Genomic DNA, 21578 nt, shown 5'->3' on the forward strand with positions numbered 1-21578 from the left:
AGGATTTACCTAATGTCGATATCGTGAATAAAAAACCTAGCCATGCTTCCACTGGCATCTGTGTATAGTTCCATATCCAAAGACTCCGTCATTTGGTCATTAGGGCTGTAACGAGTATCCGAGTACAAAAAGTTCGAGTATGGATATTCGTCATTGTCAAGATCGTTGGATCGCGATCTTTTTCATTAATACATGCAATTTGTAAAATTCTGTCAATAAAACTAAATTAAAGCCACATTTAACGTCTTCAATGAATTTTCTTGCACATCTAACATGATTACGCGTTTTTAGATTCTAAACCGGATGTAAACAAATGTCTTAGGTAGTGTTAGCATCAGTCCTATTTTCGAACTAAAATTAATATGGAATCTGTCAAAACTGTGAATAAACATTTATCATTTAAGTAATTAAATTCAATAAAAAGTCAGATACAAAATTTCTGTCCAACAAATAAAATTTTCTTACCAGAAAATGCAGAACTGTTACTAAATATTGTGATATTAATGACCGACGTCATATCGTTCATCTGCAAGAATGGTCGAACATTACAGAAGTCCACCCAGGAAACCTGACTTTAATTAATGAGCAAAACATTAAACATAATTCAAAACTATTAAACTGAGCACTATGAGAACTGCAAAGCTTAGTTTCCATAAAGAAAACAGTACAAAAAAAAAACAGGCTTGCATTTATGTATCATTACAAATTGTTGCTGGTGATCTGTAACCAGGCTATAAAATCAGCCAAATTCTTTCATAAAATTTTAATGATAAATTAAAATTTTATTATTTTAATTTCAAATCTTGTGAATTTAAGTAAAAATTATTCAAAATTGATTTTTCTATTTTGTAACATTATTTGCTTGGACATGTGTTACTTAACTTATTATTTTCCTGCTTAAACATGTCAGAAATTTTTACTTTATCACTTTCTAAACAATTTTGATTATAAAACAGATTTTGCTTTTAGCACTTTGCATTATGGACTATTATTAACAAACACCTTGGCTTCCTTGGCTGATTAAGTGTGAAGCCCAAGATGTTCTTAAGTAAACTTCTAAATTCTTAAGTAAATGATTTCACCTTTTTGTTACATAATTTTCATTGGTTTAAATATAAAATTACTTTTAAAACTTCATTGGCTAATATGGTTACCCTAGAGATTGTCCTTGGAAATTTATAATTTGTTTTCCAACTAAAAATCAGTCTTCTTTGTAATTTCGAACAAGCAACATCGCTAAACTAAATTGACAGTATAGAATACAATTTCGGTGCTTGTCTTGGATGTGTTTATCTTTAACTGTATTTTGAACATAGAACTTTGATAACATTTGGAATACTGGACTATACTAAAATATTGAAATAACATTACATAAACTACACATTGGTGTCCATCATAAAATAAAAGAATTAATTACTGAACTGAAACATGGAGTTCATCATTTGTGCAACCATACAGGGGCAATGACCCCACAACAAAATATCTGTTGACTGATCGGTCTTCGGTGGTCAGTTACCACTTGAGCATAATTTCCCCGCAACCACCTGGAGCTGCCGAACCGACGGTCACAGATTTGTGGTGGAGAATCCGGGTACGATCATTACATATGAGAAATGGACTAAACTTTGAAGAAGAATTACAACAACTTGTGAAAGTGCTATTGTGGACTTGAATGTCAAAATCAGAAGAAAACAAAAAGTGCTGAAAGTAAACTCGGGGATCAAAATGCTAATAAAATAAACTGCAACAGACAATCCTAGAATTGTTAATGTAATTGAGGGATCAGAGCTAATTAAAGCAGATATTTCATAAACACTAAAAACAAACCACCATAACCTAAAATTAGGAACCTACTGAAGTCAGGGACTGACCGCATTTGAGCTGTTACTTGAAGAGAAGAGCCGTCATCCAGAAGAAGACCAGAAGAAGCCAGAAAACAACAGATATGATGTGATAAACATCAAGACAATTGAAAATTCTTAAAGTGCTATATTTTGGTAAGTGAAATTTCAACATTTAGTGCTATATTGTTTCTCGTGTATTTGAAACAGTTGTTGTTAACCAATTGATTTGTTACTTTATTCTATTCAGAACAGCTTTTGCACAATTTCATCTACTTTTGTTGTATTTTCATGGTAGATAGTAGAAAATTTGAACACATTTAATCAAAGTTTTTCATTAAATTGTTGTTTCCAAGCTATATTCACAAATTTTCAGTAAAATTTATTTAATAATCTCTACTTTGAGTACACATTTTTGCAAGTGCTGGAAAAATTCTATTATTTTGTACAGTTTCGAACTTGATTACAAGTTTTACAATTGAACTTAAATGTTTAAAGCAAACTTAACCTAAAGCTGAGTATTTTCACTTACCATTATTTCAACTGGTTCAACAATTATAACTTATTTCACTAGACTAAGTAAATTTTGTAAAGATTTATATTTTTTCCATTGTATTAGTATTTAGACTTTTAAGTGCTCTAGATAAAATGGCTTCTTATAAGGCTCCTTGGCAGTGCTCTAAACAAACCTGTGCTAACATTACCAATGATTGTGAGGTCAAACCCACTATTTCTTTAGTTTCTTCTCTAGACCAAAACTGTAGGGCTTTTATTCAAATCCATTCAAAACGGTACCAAACACTCTTTGATTCCGGTGCTGGTATTTCTTGTATTAGTGAACATATTGTCAAGAAATTTTCTAAAGACCCTCAGTATGACCCTGCCCAAATTGCTCATATTTATGGTGTATGTGGTGAGATCCATTCAGTGCTAGGAACTATCAATCTTTCTTTTCTTATTGATGGTTTCCCCTTTCAACACACTTTCCATGTCTTCTCGACACTTCATGAACCAGTCATTCTTGGAAGAGATTTTATGAAGAAAGAAGGATTCCAGCTGAATTTCCAATCTAACAGTATAACAATTAACAAGGAAAACACTAACCAAATCACTATCTCTTTAATTTCAACAGATCTTGCTAAAACTGATTTTGGTAAAACCCTAACATCGCATGTTATACCTCCACACTCAGAATTTATCCTTCCCTTAAAAACTAACAAATTTAAGGATAGTGCGACTGTGCTGTGTGAGCCACCACAAAATCTAGTAAAAGATGAACTGGCAGGAGGCAAATGTCTTTCTACAGTTGTGGATGGGAAAATACAGTACCGTCTCATGAATCCAACTGCTCTTCCTGTCTTTCTAAAATCTAATGCTAGAGTTTCTGTTCTTTCTGAAATTAACTGTGCTAATGTCACGCAAGTTACTGATCTTCCTACTTCTGAAAATTCTGAAGCTTCTACATCTGTCAATTCTATTCATACTGACACACTAACTGACGAGCACTATACTGAAATTGCAGAAGATCTTGGAATCAGCCTTAATGACTCTGACCTCACCTCTGACCAGAAGAGAAGACTCTTAATATTCATTGGTAAAAACAGAAAGTCTTTTGCAAAGGACTTTTCTGAATTAGGTCTCACAAATCTATTCTCCCACAGAATTGAAACAGGAAATGCTAAGCCCATTAAGAAAGCTCCCTACAGACAAAGTCCTGATATGCGCCGTGAAACTGAGCGGCAGGTCAAAGAAATGCTTGACCATGGTTTCATTGAAGAGTCTGACTCACCATGGAATAGCCCTGTGGTGCTTTTTAAGAAAAAGAATGGCGAATACGCTTTACTATTGATTACCGCGATTTGAATAAGACCACGGAACCAATGTCTTTTCCCATTCCCCATATATCTGACGTCTTTGATACCATTGCTGATGCTAAGGCTGAAATTTTCTCTGTTCTTGACCTTAAGAGTGGTTTTTGGCAAGTACCTCTTGATCCAGAAACAGCTCACAAGGCCGCTTTTGTCACTCATCAATCTGTTTACACTTGGACTCGCTTACCTTTTGGCTTAATGAACTCTCCTATCACCTTTCAAAATCTAATGTGCAAAGTTTTGAAACATCTTAACTGGAAAATTGCTCTTGTTTACATTGACGACATTCTTGTCTTTTCTAACAACTTTGAAGAACACCTCGATCACTTATCTCAAGTCTTTTCTAATCTAAGCTCAGCAAATCTTACTCTTCAGCCGGCAAAATGCAAATTTGCAACCCGTGAGATTGAATATCTTGGGCATGTCATCTCAAAAACATGGTATCAAAGTCAACCCAGATAAAACAAAAGCCATTGACGAGTACCCACCCCCCAAAAATGTGAAACAAGTCAAATCTTTTCTTGGTATGACTTCGTACTACAGGAAATTTATTAAATCGTATGCCAAATTGCAAATCCCCTATCAGCACTTCTTAAAAAGGACTCTAAATTCAAATGGACACCTGAATGTGAAAATGCATTTAAGACTTTAAAGAAAGCTCTTTCTTCTCCGCCTATTCTAGCCTTCCCTAGATTTGACAGACCATTTATTCTAGCAACAGACAGTTCTGATCATTCCATTGGTTATGTATTGTCACAATTGGATGATAATGGTCTTGAACATCCTATTTCATACGGCGGAAGAACTCTACATGGCCATGAGTTAAGATGGCACATCACAGATAAGGAGGGGTTGGCTCTGGTAGAAGCTGTGAAACATTTCAGACCCTACCTTGCCAACAACTTCTTTACAGTGTACACAGATAACGTTTCTGTGAAGTGGTTGAAGCACATTAAGAACTGTCAAGGACGTCTCGGTAGATGGGCTCTGACACTTCAGGGCTACAACTTCGAGATTGTTCACAAGGCTTCTAGTGCTAACGGAAATGCAGATGGACTCTCGCGTCGCCTCTACCATGAAGCAAATGAGAAAAGTGGCAAGGAACAAAGTGACCCAAGTGAACTGGTCTGTACGGTCTCCGACACCAAGTCTAGAGAACTGGCAGCTGTGACACTTGTTTACAGTCATGACAATGTTCCCACTCCATCTGTAGCTCCAGCCACTGCCTGCACTGAGACAGCACCAAACAAAGAAGACTCCCAAAACAACAGAAAATGGAAGACCCTATTACACAAAACATGGACCTGATATTTCTACAAAGGGATGATGAATTTTACAGAAACATTTTCAATTATAAATTAAAACAGGAACTCCAGACGAACCTAAGAAAGCAAAACAGGTAGTAGCTGAGGCAGGACAGTATGAACTTTCTGAACATGGTGTTTTACTACATTTATATACACCTAGGACAAAAGGCATCCCAAAGGACCAGAAACTTATTACACAGGTGTGTGTCCCATCTATTCTGCGTGATGATGTTTTGAAATCATATCATGACAGTCTAGCTGGTGGCATGCACCAGGGATTTGAGCGCACATGTGCTGCACTCAGACAAAAATATTATTGGCCCACCATGTTCGGGGACTGCCAGAAATACATACAGTCATGTAACCAATGTCAGCAGGTGAAGAGGGACATCCATGGCAAACCACCACCCCTTCAACCTATGCCTGTTGTTGACCTTTTTCAGAGATGGCACATTGACATTTTAGGAGGCCTTCCAACAACAAAAGACAAATACAAATATGTACTTCTTGTAGTGGATAGCTACTCTAAATGGTGCGAAGCTTTTCCACTTCGCACACAGGAGGCTACTGAAGTGGCAGCCATTCTTTTCAAGGAGGTCATATGTCGCTATGGAGCCCCTAATGTCCTTGTGTCTGACAGAGGTCAGCAGTTCCTTTCACAGCTTGTCAAGGCTCTCTGTGAACTTTTCCAAATTACACGGTTCTACACAAGTTCTTACAGACCATTACTTAATGGATCTGTGGAGCGAATGAACAGTGTAATCCTTCAGTCTCTTCGCCTTTACTGTAAGGGACAGCAGGATGATTGGCCAGAACTTCTTCCTTCGATTATGATGGCATATCGCATGACTCCTGCTACCCAGTCAACTCAACACTCTCCTTTCTTCTTACTTTTCGGCCGTGAGATGCGTCTGCCTATAGACACAGCCCTCACTCCCAAAACTACTCTTTCTGCTTCTTTCAAGACTCATCTTTCCCAGATTCTGCATAACCTTGACATTGCCAGGAAAATAGCTGCAGAAAACATTAAACTTGCACAGGACAAGTATAAGGAACAATATGACAAAAGGTCTCAGGAACCCAAATACAAGCCAGCTGACAGAGTTTGGTTATTTTGCACAAAGGTTCCCCCAGGTATGGCCCCTAAATTACATAAGAAATGGGTTGGACCATATTACATTGTGTTCACTGGTCCACACAACACATACAAGCTGAGGCGCTGTAGTGACAACAAGGAAGTCAAAGTGCTCGTTAACGCCACTCGCCTCAAGTCCTACCATGACCCTGAGTCCAGGCCAACAAATCCACCTGAAGGGTATGAACATCTGGAAGAACCTTTGAATGCTGAAGAACTACCTACTGATGATCACACACGCACAGACACTAACACATCTAATGCACAGGACAAAGGTAAACGACCAGCAATCCTAAATCAAAAGCAAAGGTCAAACGGTCAAAATCATCAAACAGTCAAGTCACAACGACACTAATCACAATCAGCAACAACTTGCACAAACACAGCAACAGTCACAACAACAGGAAACACTATCACAACCTCATGATTCCAGTATACACAAGAAGATCCTCAGCAAACAACATCAAACATGCAAACTACTACAACACCACAAACAGCACAATCATCCACAACAGCACAAACACCAACACACAAATTTCAGCAGAGGACATAGAAAAAATCATTACATCAAAACGCAGCAAGGATACTCTCTACTACAGAATCAAATGGAAGGCTCCAAACAAACCCAGCACCTGGGAATATGCATCTTCCATCCCTGATGTCTACATTAGAGAGTACCACATCAACAAAACTATGAGTGGAAAGAAACGAAAACGTCCTCTGTTGAAGCAACACAGATTCTTTGACAGACTGCCCACTCCAATACACCTTACTAACCTGTAAAGAACACTGTTGTAGGATACTGTGAAACCTATGACTTATCCAACCAAGAAATCTATTCTATCTATGGCAACAATCAGCTTGCTCGTAGAGGTGTACCTTTCAGAATATCAGCACGAAAAGAATTACTTCAGCCATATCTAAACTCACTGTTTGACGGCCTACAAGAAACAGACCATGAATTGTGGCAGAGCAAAACAGCTTTGTTGGATGATGGAAAAACAGCCGAAGCCAAAATGATCAGAGCTGTCATGACGAATGATGAATCAGATCCCCTTGATTCAACATACTTCAAGGTCTATCTCTCTGACTCTCGTGAGCCAGTATGGCTTCCATTTTCTCAAGCCCCCATCAAGTGTGTTAGACAGTTTTTGTTTAGAATGGCAGCCAAGATCAAGCAGCCTGGTAAAATTTTCAAATCAAACAAAGGTTCTAAATAATAATTCAGGTTTTATGCATAGTAAATAATGTATATTTTTGTAAGTTGAACTGTACTCTACTGTCAAAGGGATAGTTTGATAGTTGTTTCCAACACAAAGTAAACTACGTCTAATTTTTGACAATAACAGTACTATTTTATGATAAGGGCAGATGTTTTTAGAAAAGTTAATGATATTTTCTCCAAGATATGTAAACATCTTAATAAATGTAAATTTTTACAATGTCTTATTTTATAATATACCAAACAGTAAATGGGCAATGCTGTTCTGATAGAATAAATGGGTTTCTCTGCAGTTAAAATGAAGTGCAACTGTTTCAATGTGCATGAGGCAATGTCCCACTAAATGTTCTAATTTCACTTTACCAAGATAGATATTATTAATATGGACAAAGAACACTATACCATGGGCTTCCAAATATTAAAGTGTCAGTGAACACAAGTGAAAATATATAAAGCTGAAGGACAGTGAACAATACTTGAATCTTCATCTTCAGTTAGTGCAGGAGGACCAAAATTATGTTACAAATGGATACTGGAAGTCACTCACTGCCAATACACTACAAATATTTCAAACTATTATAATTATGTTATTTGAAGCAAAAATAACAAAATGTAATTACACTATACTTATTGTGAAGACAACTTTAAGTTTTATGTCATACTTGCTGTCTCTCACAAATCAAAATGTTCAATATTGAAATTGTATAATTATGCAGTCATGAATTTATAAAATATTACATAGTGAACTAAAAGATTCACTCATCTATACTAACTGTGGCTGAACAATTACTGTTCCATGATATACTTGCATCAGTCCACAACATGAAGTTACAAAACCAACATTATAATGCCAATGTGCATACTACACAAAATTGAAACATTATATATGACTGCCAATGAGCAGATAACCATACTTCAGTGGTAGATTATTATTAATGTTTTATATTATACTTAGAATCTATCCACAACTAGACAAGTTGCAAAAGCAATCATACAACGTAACTGAATTAATGTTACAATGTTACTTTAGTGATTCCAAAATCACATGGCTATTCAGTGTCAAGTTTTATGCCATATTTGCGATAAAGCCACTATCTATAGACAATTCTGTGTATATGGAGGCTACAATAAACATTATTGTTGTTTTACTTTTTAACTTCATATTTTTGCATTTTACTGTTGTCCTTTCGACAATTGCAACATTTTCTATAATATATCACTAGTTATCACCATGATACAAGTCATTTTATAGAAATTTGAAGTTAACTTGTTTTCCTTCATGTGCATACCATACTTACCTTCAATTAAAGAGCTCTATTTTATGATATTAATGCATGTAATCTAAAAAACAAAAAAAAAAAAAAAGAAAAACAAACACTTTATATAAAAATAATATACATACAGATGAATGAATGTGCAAATTAAGACTGGCCAGTCGCTGTGTAAATCCTGAAGATACGTGTGTGTGTTGCCACTGTATAAATGAATTGTATGTTTATTATTGTCTTTATTCATATTTGTATGCAAATTTGTTACAGCATATAACATGCTATTTGTTATTGTTACATTTGTTATGTTGTAAGTTTTATGATTGAGGACAATCATTTTTTTTCAAGAAGGGGTAATGTGTAACCAGGCTATAAAATCAGCCAAATTCTTTCATAAAATTTTAATGATAAATTAAAATTTTATTATTTTAATTTCAAATCTTGTGAATTTAAGTAAAAATTATTCAAAATTGATTTTTCTATTTTGTAACATTATTTGCTTGGACATGTGTTACTTAACTTATTATTTTCCTGCTTAAACATGTCAGAAATTTTTACTTTATCACTTTCTAAACAATTTTGATTATAAAACAGATTTTGCTTTTAGCACTTTGCATTATGGACTATTATTAACAAACACCTTGGCTTCCTTGGCTGATTAAGTGTGAAGCCCAAGCATGTTCTTAAGTAAACTTCTAAATTCTTAAGTAAATGATTTCACCTTTTTGTTACAATAATTTTCATTGGTTTAAATATAAAATTACTTTTAAAACTTCATTGGCTAATATGGTTACCCTAGAGATTGTCCTTGGAAATTTATAATTTGTTTTCCAACTAAAAATCAGTCTTCTTTGTAATTTCGAACAAGCAACATCGCTAAACTAAATTGACAGTATAGAATACAATTTCGGTGCTTGTCTTGGATGTGTTTATCTTTAACTGTATTTTGAACATAGAACTTTGATAACATTTGGAATACTGGACTATACTAAAATATTGAAATAACATTACATAAACTACACATTGGTGTCCATCATAAAATAAAAGAATTAATTACTGAACTGAAACATGGAGTTCATCATTTGTGCAACCATACAGGGGCAATGACCCCACAACAAAATATCTGTTGACTGATCGGTCTTCGGTGGTCAGTTACCACTTGAGCATAATTTCCCCGCAACCACCTGGAGCTGCCGAACCAACGGTCACAGATCCGTGGTTTGATCTGTGAATCGTCAGCCCCGACCTGCGGATCGGATCGGATCGCCACTTGTCTGACGATCCACAGCCCTATTGGTCATCATAGAAAAATGATACACCATTCCAGCCATCAAGGAATGTTATCCACATGTTGATATCTGTCTGACAGTCCTTGCTTAACTTAACATAATGGTGTAATTCCTTGACAGATGTAGAGAGACTAATTAGATAAGATACAAAACTTCTCCCTGGTTTAATGACTCTGGAAGCAAAATTGAGGTGTCCCAGTACACTCAGGAGTTTCCGTTTTGTAATTGTCTTTTTTTTTACGAATTTCTTTTAAAACATGTTTGATTCTATCAACTTTTTCCAATGGCAAGGATTCCTGCATATTGATCGAGTCCAGAGTTATCCCAAGAAAAACCATACTTGAGTTTGGGCCTGAAGTTTTTTCAGGATGGATTGGTATGGATAGGATACCGAAAATGTGAGTCAGTAAGGCCATGCTCCTATGTCCATCTTCAGTATTTGGAGCGATCGATAGAAAGTCATCCAGCAGGTAAAGTAGGTGCTTCATGTTGCAGTTGTGTGTTGCTATATAATGAATAGCTTCAGATAACATTGTGAATATCTTTGGGCTACTATGAGAACCAAAACAAAGCTTTTTGAAAAAATAAAATCTTTTATTCCAATGAATTCCATGAAAACGCCACAAATCTGGTTTAATCGTAATCAGTTTAAAAGCATCAACAATGTCTGTTTTGCACGTCATAGCCCCACGACCACATTGTTTAATAATGGAAATTGCATCGTCTATACGCACATAACAATGAGAAAATTCATTTTTGTCTATCCAACTGTTAATGTTGGCATGATAAGTGTTATTATGCGGTGCACTTAAGTCCACAATTAATCTGAATTTTTTTTGAATATTTACTCTGAACAAGCCCAACAGGATTAATGCGATAAATGTCATAAGGTGGAGTTTCGAAAGGCCCTAGTAAGTAACCATTTGAAAGTTCTTTCTCAATTAGCTCAGACACTTTATATGGTTCCTTTTGGGCAGATCGTAGGATTTTGCATTGGAAACTAGTTTCTGGAAGATGCTGAATTCCTGTATCAAAACCTTCTTTTAGTCCCTTTAAAAGCTTATTCACAAATTGTTTATCTGGATGTTTCGAAAGTTCTTTTTCTAGATTCCCAATATTGATAGGTGTGGTGGCCTTAAAGATGGAGCTTTTACCAAGTCATTGTTTTTTACCTTTGTTGTTTTGGAATGTTCTTTCCAATGTCACATTTGTATGCAGGGTGGTTCCCAGATTTACATAAATCACAAATATGTACAATAGTTTTGTTCGGGTGTGTAGAACTGCAACTGCCAGCATTAAAATTTTGCAAATATCCTTCCCCTGATGAAATTTCCTTGGTCGGCCTAATCTGTCTGTTTCTGGCTCAATTATAGGGGGTTGTCTGATTGTTAACAGATATACCCTTTCCTGTGTAGTTGGTTGCTTGTGCGTGATATCCTGAGCTGTGCATATTCAAAGGACAGAACGAGGTAAGATGGTTTGTGTTCATGCACAAGCCACATGCCATTGTTGGCAGCCCCGAGAAAGTAGTTAAATACAACTGAGTGTCACTAGAGGACCAATCAACAAGCATTCCCTGCCTTTCATACTGTTGCGCTTTCCTCGTGAATGCTACATAGAAATGTGTACCACCATACTGAAGGTACATTCCATCAATCATTTCTGCATAGGTATCTAACTCCTTTCACCTATATGGCTCTACTTCACATATAACATTCCTGAACTTCGCAAAAGCTGCCCGAAATTCGTTTATGTTTAGCTTCCGGTGAAGACGCGAATCACCAGCTCTGATCACTACTTGCTCTCCATTATGATTTAGTATTTGTGTTTCGCTGTTAGGATCCATACCCGGGATGAGCATTGCTAGATTCACGTATTTGTGGGCCAAAATGTCATTACGCACTTTTTGCGGAACTAAATTAATGGGAGGCAACTCATCTACCAGCCGATGTCTCGGGATCTGTGGAAAACCCTCGGTCTCCTGTTCTTGTTCCCTATAAAAATCAGCTGACTCTTGACCAGGGTTATTTATTTTTCGTGCCATTTCTGCGAGATTCGCTTGCATTGTACGCATCTCAAGTGATAACCGTTCAAAACTTGGAGTTTCCGACAGATTCGAGACAGAAGGCCTAAGACCACAGTTGTTTTTACTATATGTTCTATATAGGCACTGGACACTATAGCAATTTTGCATGCATTCCAACCCCTATAAAAATACCTGAACTCAACAGAACTATTCAAGAGAAAAAATTCCAGCCACAGTAAACATTGGGTTGCCGGCTCTTTTTTCCACCATTTTGAACCAAATCACATGCGTATGAAGAATACTCTCTAGATGGCCGCAAACAGGCAAAACAGGCCCTATCAAAATATCATGTTATTCATATTCTGACATTTTCATTCTGTCAAATTGTACATGTACCTGCTATTTCATATCTCCTCTATTAAATCATGCCATTTATTGCAGGTCTTTCATTCAAAAATTCACCAATATTCACCATCAAAAAGAGAACCTATTTTTCTCCTCAAACTAAAAAATATTTTACCAGTACAATCTCAGATGTATAGCAAATTAAATCTGAAAGCTACACCTTTGCTGAACTATGCACTAAAATTTGAGAGCTTCCAATGTTACAAATGGTATCGGTCAAATCTGAACAAAAAAAAAAATTGCGTACTTTTCAGATGAAAACAAGGCAGTCTGAAAGCCACTGCTATGGATAGTGAAAGGGTAAACCTTTGATTTTAGCTGTGACCTTGACCTTGAACTGACATGGCTGACTCATGAATTCTGCACAACGTCTTGATGAGGTGATCATTTGACCCAAGTTTCATGAAAATCCTTCAAGGGGTTTAGGAGATACAGAGCTGAAACCTTTGACCTTCAATTGTGACCTTGACCTTGAGTTGACATGGCTGACTCATGAGTTCTTGATGAGGTGATCAGTTGACCCAAGTTTGATGAAAATCCTTCAAGGGGTTTAGGAGATCTACAGAGTGGACACCAAATGGAAGGCTCAAACCTTCGACCCTTAGTTGTGACCTTGACCTTGAGCTGGCATGGTTGACTCATAATTTCTGCACATCGTTCTGATGAGGTAATCATTTGACCCAAGTTTTATAAAATTTCTTCAAGGGGTTTAGGAGATATAGAGCAGACACGAAATGGAAGGCTCAAACCTTTGACCTTCAGTTGTGACCTTGACCTTGAGCCGACATGGCTGACTCATAAGTTCTGCACATCGCCTTGATGCGGTGATCGTTTGACCCAAGTTTGATGAAAATCCTTCAAGGGGTTTAGGAGATATAGAGCGGACACAAAATGGAAGGCTCAAACCTTTAACCCTAAGTTGTGACCTTGACCTTGAGCCAGCATGACTGACTCATGGGTTCTGAACATCGTCTTGATGAGGTGATCATTTGACCCAAGTTTCATAAAATTCCTTCAAGGGGTTTAAGAGATATAGAGCGGACACAAAATGGAAGGCTCAAACCTTTGACCTTGAGTTGTGACCTTGACCTTGAGCCGGCATGGCTGACTCATGGGTTCTGAACATCGTCTTGATGAGGTGATCATTTGACCCAAGTTTTATAAAATTCCTTCAAGAGGTTTAGGAGATATAGAGCGGACACAAAATGGCAGGCTCAAACCTTTGACCTTGAGTTGTGACCTTGACCTTGAACTGACAAGGCTGACTCATGGACTCTGCACATCGTCTTGATTAGGTGATCATTTGACCCAAGTTTCATGAAAATCCTTCAAGGGGTTTAGGAGATATGGACCGGACACGATTTTGTTACGGACGGAAGGACGGACGAAGGACGGACGCAGACCATTCCTATAATCCCTCCGCCACGGCGGGGGATTAAAAATGCAAAATTCTGTAACTTTTTTGTTTGATGAGATTTTCACCCAAAAAAAACCCCAGCATGTTTCCTTATTATACATCTATCCAAATTAAGAGCCACTTCAAGTCTGATTACAATATCACTGTTCCAATTTTAAGGAAAACTATTCATATTACAAAAAGCAAGTCAAAACGCGTAGTCTACTCACACGAAAAAGTAAAATGTGAACTAAGAAAAATCCTGTAGCTGTCAAATTTGCCCTTTTTAAGCAGCCCAGTATGTGGCAAACATGAGAATGAATAGCTTTTGTACATAATTATATGTGTCATATACTTTTCAGTGATCATTCATTTATGGCTACCCTAGGTAAAATGAGCCAAACAGCTCTGAAAAGTCAAATATGTGAGCTTACTAAAAAGCTTATGAGTCTTTCTGGAATAAATATTTCACTCAAATCTTACAGTTTACAGACATTCAGTGCACTCTGTAAATGAAACATGCACTCCATGAACATTTAGACAGCACAAAATCTTATACTGTGTATCACAGCTGAGCATTCTGGCAAAACAGCCCCTATCTCTATAAAGAATGATTTTAATGTACATCTCTGCCTGCTGAATGTTCCAAACTGGCTTAATTTCAGCAAAAACCTTAATAAATATCAACCTGAGAAACTACAACTGGTGCTCCTAATTTTTCCGGTGACTAATATCAATGATAGTGACCCTTCGTGTGACCGAACCAGGATCTTCTGTGTGACTGGAAGGCCTTCGGCCGAACAACACCTAAAATATGAGTCGAGCTAGTCATAATTTCTTAGAATGAATACTTAATCAGTTTTACATGATTGTATGTATGTGCAAACTACATTTCAAAACAATCTGACTGGAAAGAAAGTGTGAAATGCTAAAAAGTGCCCCTCAAAGCAACTTTTCTATGAATATTTATATCACAATCTCCTTTCCCCATACTGAAACTGTCATAATGTAATATAAAACCTCAAATTCAAGTCTTACGTATGTAAAATATGTCATAACAAACAGTCTGAATAACAAAATGGAATAATTTACCCATTCACAACACCGAACAACTGTCTTCGGTCAAATCTGAGAAGCTGTAGACATATATGTACAAAGGCGGTCTATCCCCGTCTATGCGACAAACTTCACATTGTCAAGCGCTCTCATTGCAGGTTTTTAGATACTAAAAGTGTAAGAAATCCAACAGAATAAGTAAATATACAATTCAGGACCTCAGATATGATGATTTATGCTCAATTAAGCAATAAGGAAACCAATATGCAAGTCTAGTGTGTGAAAGTCTGCCTGTTTTCCTTCCAAATCAATTAAAATATGCCAATCTCAGGCCTAATCTGTCCAATTTTAAAGTTCTTGAACTGATTTTTCTTGCACAGATTATGATTACACATATTTCACTATTCAGACTGTGTGTACTGTGTAAATTCAAGTAACCAAAAGAGCAATTTTATGTAAACAGGAATAGAAAAAAAAATACATATCTGACTTTAGGTCAGATTTCCTCAGTCGCAGCTCAAATTTCTAAAAACTAAAAAAATATCACATCTCGGCATTTGCAATACTCCATTTTGTTTTCCGAATATCGGTTTCAAACAAAGAACTTATAAAAATGCATTTCATGCATGAAAACCTGCAAAATTAGAAAAAATCCAGAAATATGTAAACTGAAAGTAGGATTTTTCACAAGTTTCAACTGCATGTATAATTTTTACCCAAACTGAAGCAATTTCAGCAAATGTAATGATTAATCTAAATATTTACCAGATTTCTATGTCTACCAGCCATTCACTGTCAAAATTTCAGCCATTTAGATTAAAAAATAACACAAATACTGACAATTTACTTTCTGACATTTTCCACTATATCAGGCCTAAGACCACATTTATTTTTACTATATGTTCTATATAGGTACTGGACACTATAGCAATTTTGCATGCATTCCAACCCCTATAAAAATACCTGAACTCAACAGAACTATTCAAGAGAAAAAATTCCAGCCACAGTAAACATTGGGTCAACCGGCTCTTTTTTTCCATTTTGAACCAAATCACATGCGTATGAAGAATACACTCTAGATGGCCGCAAACAGGCAAAACAGGCCCTACCAAAATATCATGTTATTCATATTCTGACATTTTCATTGTGTCAAATTGTACATGTACCTGCTATTTCATATCTCCTCTATTAAATCATGCCATTTATTGCAGGTCTTTCACTCAAAAATTCACCAATATTCACCATCAAACAGAGGAACTGTTTTCCGCGTAACCATTTCCGTTTTGTGGTCAACCAAGGGCAAATAACTGTGGTCTTGTAAGAGAAACATGGGCGCCGCCATCTTGGTTAATGACATCATCAATTTCTGTGCAGTCCTGGGGATTTTCCATCTCGCTGTTTTCGTCAGTATTTTTAGAACAACTATTTTGCGCACACAATTGTTCGTACAACTTTAAGAACGCTTTGTGAGGAACAGCGCCTGCTAACACAATACCTTTCTTTTTCAATTCCACTTTCAGTTTCGTTGTTGTCCAATTCACCGGAATGGTATTATCCAGGTTTGATGAACAACGTGGCGACCTGCTTCGGCCTTTGTCTGCATCTATTCCGGAGGAATTAATTGCACTGTTCGTCGAATTTCTTGCTCGTTTTGGATCTTGGCTCCTTAATAGACTCCTGCTATGTCTTTCTGACATTTTAAAATGTTAGTTGGTTATTATTAACGATAATAGAGAAATATTAGTGAGCTCCGAAAAATGTCTGGTCTTGACCACGCACTTCCGAACAAAGAAAGAAAGAAGCTGGACACGCGAACTAATGCGAGGCTGCAGCTGATTACTGATAAGCCCATGTGACTCACATAGGTTAAAGGTTAGGAGAGGCTCTCCAGGGGTGTACCATATATTGGACTCTTCAAAACACGATTGAATTTAATTATTCAATCTCTACATAATCTGGCAGAAACAATTGTCATGCTTCCCTAAATCTTATGTCCCTGTGTTTCCACACTGTTACTAGTATGGAAATATCTAGTCTCTAACCTTTATCATGCTAGACACGACTGATTCTACCTTTGTGACCAGTGTAGATCTTGATCAGCCTGCATATCCATGATCAGTCTTATCAAGATCTGCATTTTCCACCATTCAGTTAGTATCTTTTTGGTAAGCATCTGTTTAAACAGTTAATGGTACTGTTCAAATTTAAAGATGGACAAGTTCATTATAGAAATTTAGCAGGGTAAGGGTTAACACAAAGTAATGGTATGACTTTCCTAATGTTCTAAGGAACAAAGAATATGAGCACATGAACATACCGTATCTATAGAGAAGTGTGTGTAGAGATGAGACTGTTGCTGAGCACACTGTCACCATATCATTCCTACATGTCTTCATCTCAAATCCTGACAACATCATTTCTATCACAGCATGCTTTGATCCACAATCTGTCTCAAAACAAACAGGCAATATAGGATAGTTAATTACTGATTACTAAATAGTTTTTATTTTCTTCTTTAATTACTTTTAAATCATATCAACAATTAAATAGTGTATTCACTTGAATGTTGTTTATCACATGTTTGATGTCACAGGAGTGAAATAAAGCCATTACATAAATTTGAAAATACACTAGTGTAACTAGAGATACTTTTGAGAAAAGCACATGTCTCCCACAACTGCCCCTATGAAAAATGTCTAGTGTCTCTTAGATGGCTTAGATGAGTGGATCCAATTAGATGGTCTGAAAGAGTGGATCCAATCAGTAATTCAAGGGCCATAAATCAAAAAAGCCTGGGAGGATTGGCTAGTTATCAAACTTGGCAAAGGTCTTATGGCCAAACACATTTTGTTCAAGTTTGGTGAAGTTCGGATGAGAAATGTTCGACTTAGAGAGCGGACAAGAGTAAAAATGCAGATTTTTCAGTAATTCAAGGGCCGTAACTCCAAAATGCCTGGACCGATTCGGCTAGTTATCGAACTTGGCTGAGGTCTCATGGTCTAACACATTTTGTTCAAGTTTGGTGAAGATCGGATGAGAAATGTTCGACTTAGAGTGCGGACAAGAGTAAAAAGGCAGATTTTTCAATAATTCAAGGGCTGTAACTCCAAAATACCTGGACCGATTTGGCTAGTTATCGAACTTGGCTGAGGTCTTATAGTAAAAGACATTTTGTTCAAGTTTGGTGAGGATTGGATGAGAAATGTTTGAATTAGAGTGCGGACAAGAGTAAAAAGGCCTATTTTTGGTAATTCAAGGGCCATAACTCCAAGACGCCTGGACCAATTTGGCTTGTTATCGAACTTGGCCAAGGTCTCATGGTCAAACACATTTTGTTCAAGTTTGGTGAAAATCGGATGAGAAATGTTCGACTTAGAGTGCGGACAAGCTTTGTGACAGACACACAGACTGGAGTAAATCAATATGTCTCCCACACCACTGTGTGGTGGGAGACATAATAAAGACGTGGTTTATTTATAGGAGGCATTGGTTGTATTTACTTGGCCTATAATAGTTAAAGAAACAAGAAATTTAGATGTTTCAACAGGAAGAGCTTATATGTGACAAAAAGAATATTACATTTGTGTCTTTCCTCACTGAAGTTTTTAAACTCGTTGAATAAAATTGATACAAGAGCTGTCCGTAAGACAGCCAAGCTCTACTATTCGAAATATTGTCCCAGAAGCAGGAAAATATTACCAAAAAAGGTTAAATATCAAAAGAGTTTTAAGTTCAAAAGGGGACATAATTTGACCAAAATGCATATCAGTTATGGGACTTGCTGCTATCAACTAGTCTTATAACCCCGAAGACACATGTGAAGTTTCAATTCAATATCTGCATTAGTTTTGCATGTAAAACTTTAACCAGAATTTTCTAAGTCCAAAAGGGGGCATAATTTGCCCAAAATACATGCCAGAGTTATGGGACTTGACCCAGAATTTTCTAAGTCCAAAAAGGGGAATAGTTTGCTCAAAATACATGTCAGAGTTATGGGACTTGACCCAGTGAGGTTGGTAATTGATCTAGAAAAAGAAAAAATAAGTTTTAAGTATATATGCCTATTAGTAATAGCTGTATGTACTTGCACGCAAAACTTTAACCAGAATTTTCTAAGTCCAAAAGGGGGCATAATTTGGCCAAAATGCAAGTCAGAGTTATGGGACTTGGTGCTATCAACTAGTTTTATTACCCCGAAGACACATGTGAAGTTTCAATTCAATATCTGCATTAGTTTTGGAGATAGTAACTTGCATGTAAAACTTTAACCAGAATTTTCTAAGTCCAAAAGGGGGCATAATTTGCTCAAAATACATGTCAGAGTTATGGGACTTGACCCAGTGAGGATGGTAATTACTCTAGAAAAAGAAAAAATAAGTTTCAAATCTTTATGCCTTTTAGAAATAGCTGTATGTTCTTGCACGCAAAACTTAAACCAGAATTTTCTAAGTCCAAAAGGGGACATAATTTGGCCAAAATGAATATCAGAGTTATGGGACTTGCTGCTATCAACTAGTTCTATAACCCCGAAGACACATATGAAGTTACAATTAAATTTTTGCATTAGTTTTGGAGATAGTAACTTGCATGTAAAACTTTAACCAGAAATTTTTTAAGTCCAAAAGGGGGCATAATTTGCACAAAATACACGTCAGAGTTATGGGACTTGACCCAGAGAGGTTGTTAATTGACCTAGAAAAAGAAACAAGAGGGTCATGATGACCCTGGATCGCTCACCAGAATAATATGAGCTACATGTTTCAAATGACAAACTGATGATTTTTAGAAATTTTTTGGAAGATTTTCCAGTGTACAATCAAGTAACCCCTGGGGCGGGGCCAATTTTACCCCGGGGGTCATGATGTGAACAAAGTTTGTAGAAGTCTACTAGGAAATGTTACATATCAAATATCTAAGATCTAGGCCTTCTGGTTTATTTTTAGAAAATTTATGAAGATTTCCCTATGTACAATCAAGTAACCCCTGGGGTTGGGTCAATTTGACCCTGGGGGGGTCAAGATTTGAACAACTTTTGTAGAGGTCCACTAGGCAATGCTACATGTGAAATATCTAAGCTCTAGGCCTTCTGGTTTATTTTTAGAAAATTTTGAAGATTTTTCTATGTACAATCAAGTTACCCCATGGGGCGGAGTCAATTTGACCCTGGGGGTCATGATTTGAATATATTTTGTAGAAGTCTACTAGGCAATGCTACATGTCAAATATCTAAGATCTAGGCCTTCTGGTTTATTTTTAGAAATTTTTTAAAGATTTTTCCATGTAAAATCAAGTGACCCCTGGGGTGGGGTCAATTTTGACCCCGGGGGTCATGATTTGAACAAATTTTGTAGAGGTCCACATGTCAAATATCTAAGCTCTAGGCCTTCTGGTTTATTTTTAGAAAAATTTTAAGGTTTTTCTATGTACAATCAAGTAACCCCATGGGGCGGGGTCAATTTGACCCCGGGGGTCATGATTTGAACAAATTTTGTAGAAATCTACTAGGCAATGCTACAAGTCAAATATCTAAGATCTAGGCTTTCTGGTTTATTTTTAGAAAATTTTTGAAGATTTTCCTATGTAAAATCAAGTGACCCCAGGGGCGGGGTCAATTTTGACCCCAGGTGTCATGATTTGGACAAATTTTGTAGAGGTCCTCTAGGCAATGCTACAGGTGAAATATCTAAGCTCTAGACCTTCTGGTTTATTTTTAGAAATTTTTTGAAGATTAATTTGAACAACTTTAGTAAAGGTCCACTAGGCAATGCTACATGTCAAATATCTAAGCTCTAGCGCTTCTGGTTTTTGAGAAGATTTTTTAAGGTTTTTCTATGTAAAATCAAGTGACCCCTGGGGCGGGGTCAATTTTGACCCCGGGGTCATGATTTGAACAAAATTGGTAGAGGTCCACCAGGCAATGCTTCACACCAAATATCTAAGCTCTAGGGCTTCTGGTTTTTGAAAAGAAGATTTTTAAAGTTTTTCCTTTCGGTTGCCATGGCAACCAGAGTTCTGCATGGAATTCAATTCTTTGAACAATTTTTGTAGAGCTTCACCCAAGGAACATTCCTGTGAAGTTTGGATGAAATTTGCCTAGCGGTTTATGAGGAGATGTCGTTTGAAGTAAAAGTTTATGGACAACGGACGACGGACGCCTGACTGTGAGTGATTCTAATAGCTCACCCTGAGCCTTTGGCTCTGGTGAGCTAAAAATAAGTTTCAAATCTATATGCCTTTTAGAAATAGCTGTATGTACTTGCATGCACAAACTTAACCAAGGTGTGACACCGACGCTGATGCCAGGGTAAGTAGAATAGCTAGACTATTCTTCGAATAGTCAAGCTAAAAATGCTGGGCAGAGCCTCACATTTTATTCAACTTGTTTAATAAATTCAATATGAAAAGACACTTGTGTAATATCCTCTATTTAATCAAAATTTTGAACAGAAAAAATATATATAATCTATATATATGACCTGAAGGATAATTTCTATTTGTCATTCACCTCTGTTTCATGTGGGGAAGTTGGCAGTTACTTGCGGAGAACAGGCAGGTACAGAATCCAGATACACTGGTTAAGTTAACAGCCCCTCGTTACATAACTGAAATACTGTTGAAAGATGGCATAAAACCCAAAACAAATAATGAATCAACAGTGAAATCCATGAAAATCAGTCCCACATGAATATTAATGATTTCAGAGTACAGTAAAACCTGTCTTAAACAGCCAGCCAAGAGAGTGGGAAAATGTGGCTGCTTACA

The 21578-nt window shown here is 36.7% G+C and overlaps 1 protein-coding gene across 8 annotated transcripts in view; it reads right to left on the reverse strand.

The window, feature by feature from the left end:
* Window positions 1-65: 65 nt before the first annotated feature.
* LOC123560143 (uncharacterized) overlaps window positions 66-21578 on the reverse strand; it is a 121148-nt gene continuing 99635 nt past the window's right edge. For all 8 annotated transcript variants that reach the window (XM_053546576.1, XM_053546575.1, XM_053546574.1 and 5 more), the window contains 2 exons: window positions 17134-17262; window positions 66-572 (listed from right to left, as the gene is read on the reverse strand). The gene's annotated coding sequence lies outside the window, so the exon portion shown is untranslated. The remainder of the gene's footprint in view (window positions 573-17133; window positions 17263-21578) is intronic.

This window comes from Mercenaria mercenaria, chromosome 6, assembly GCF_021730395.1.
Source record: "Mercenaria mercenaria strain notata chromosome 6, MADL_Memer_1, whole genome shotgun sequence".
In the NCBI taxonomy this organism is placed as follows: domain Eukaryota; kingdom Metazoa; phylum Mollusca; class Bivalvia; order Venerida; family Veneridae; genus Mercenaria; species Mercenaria mercenaria.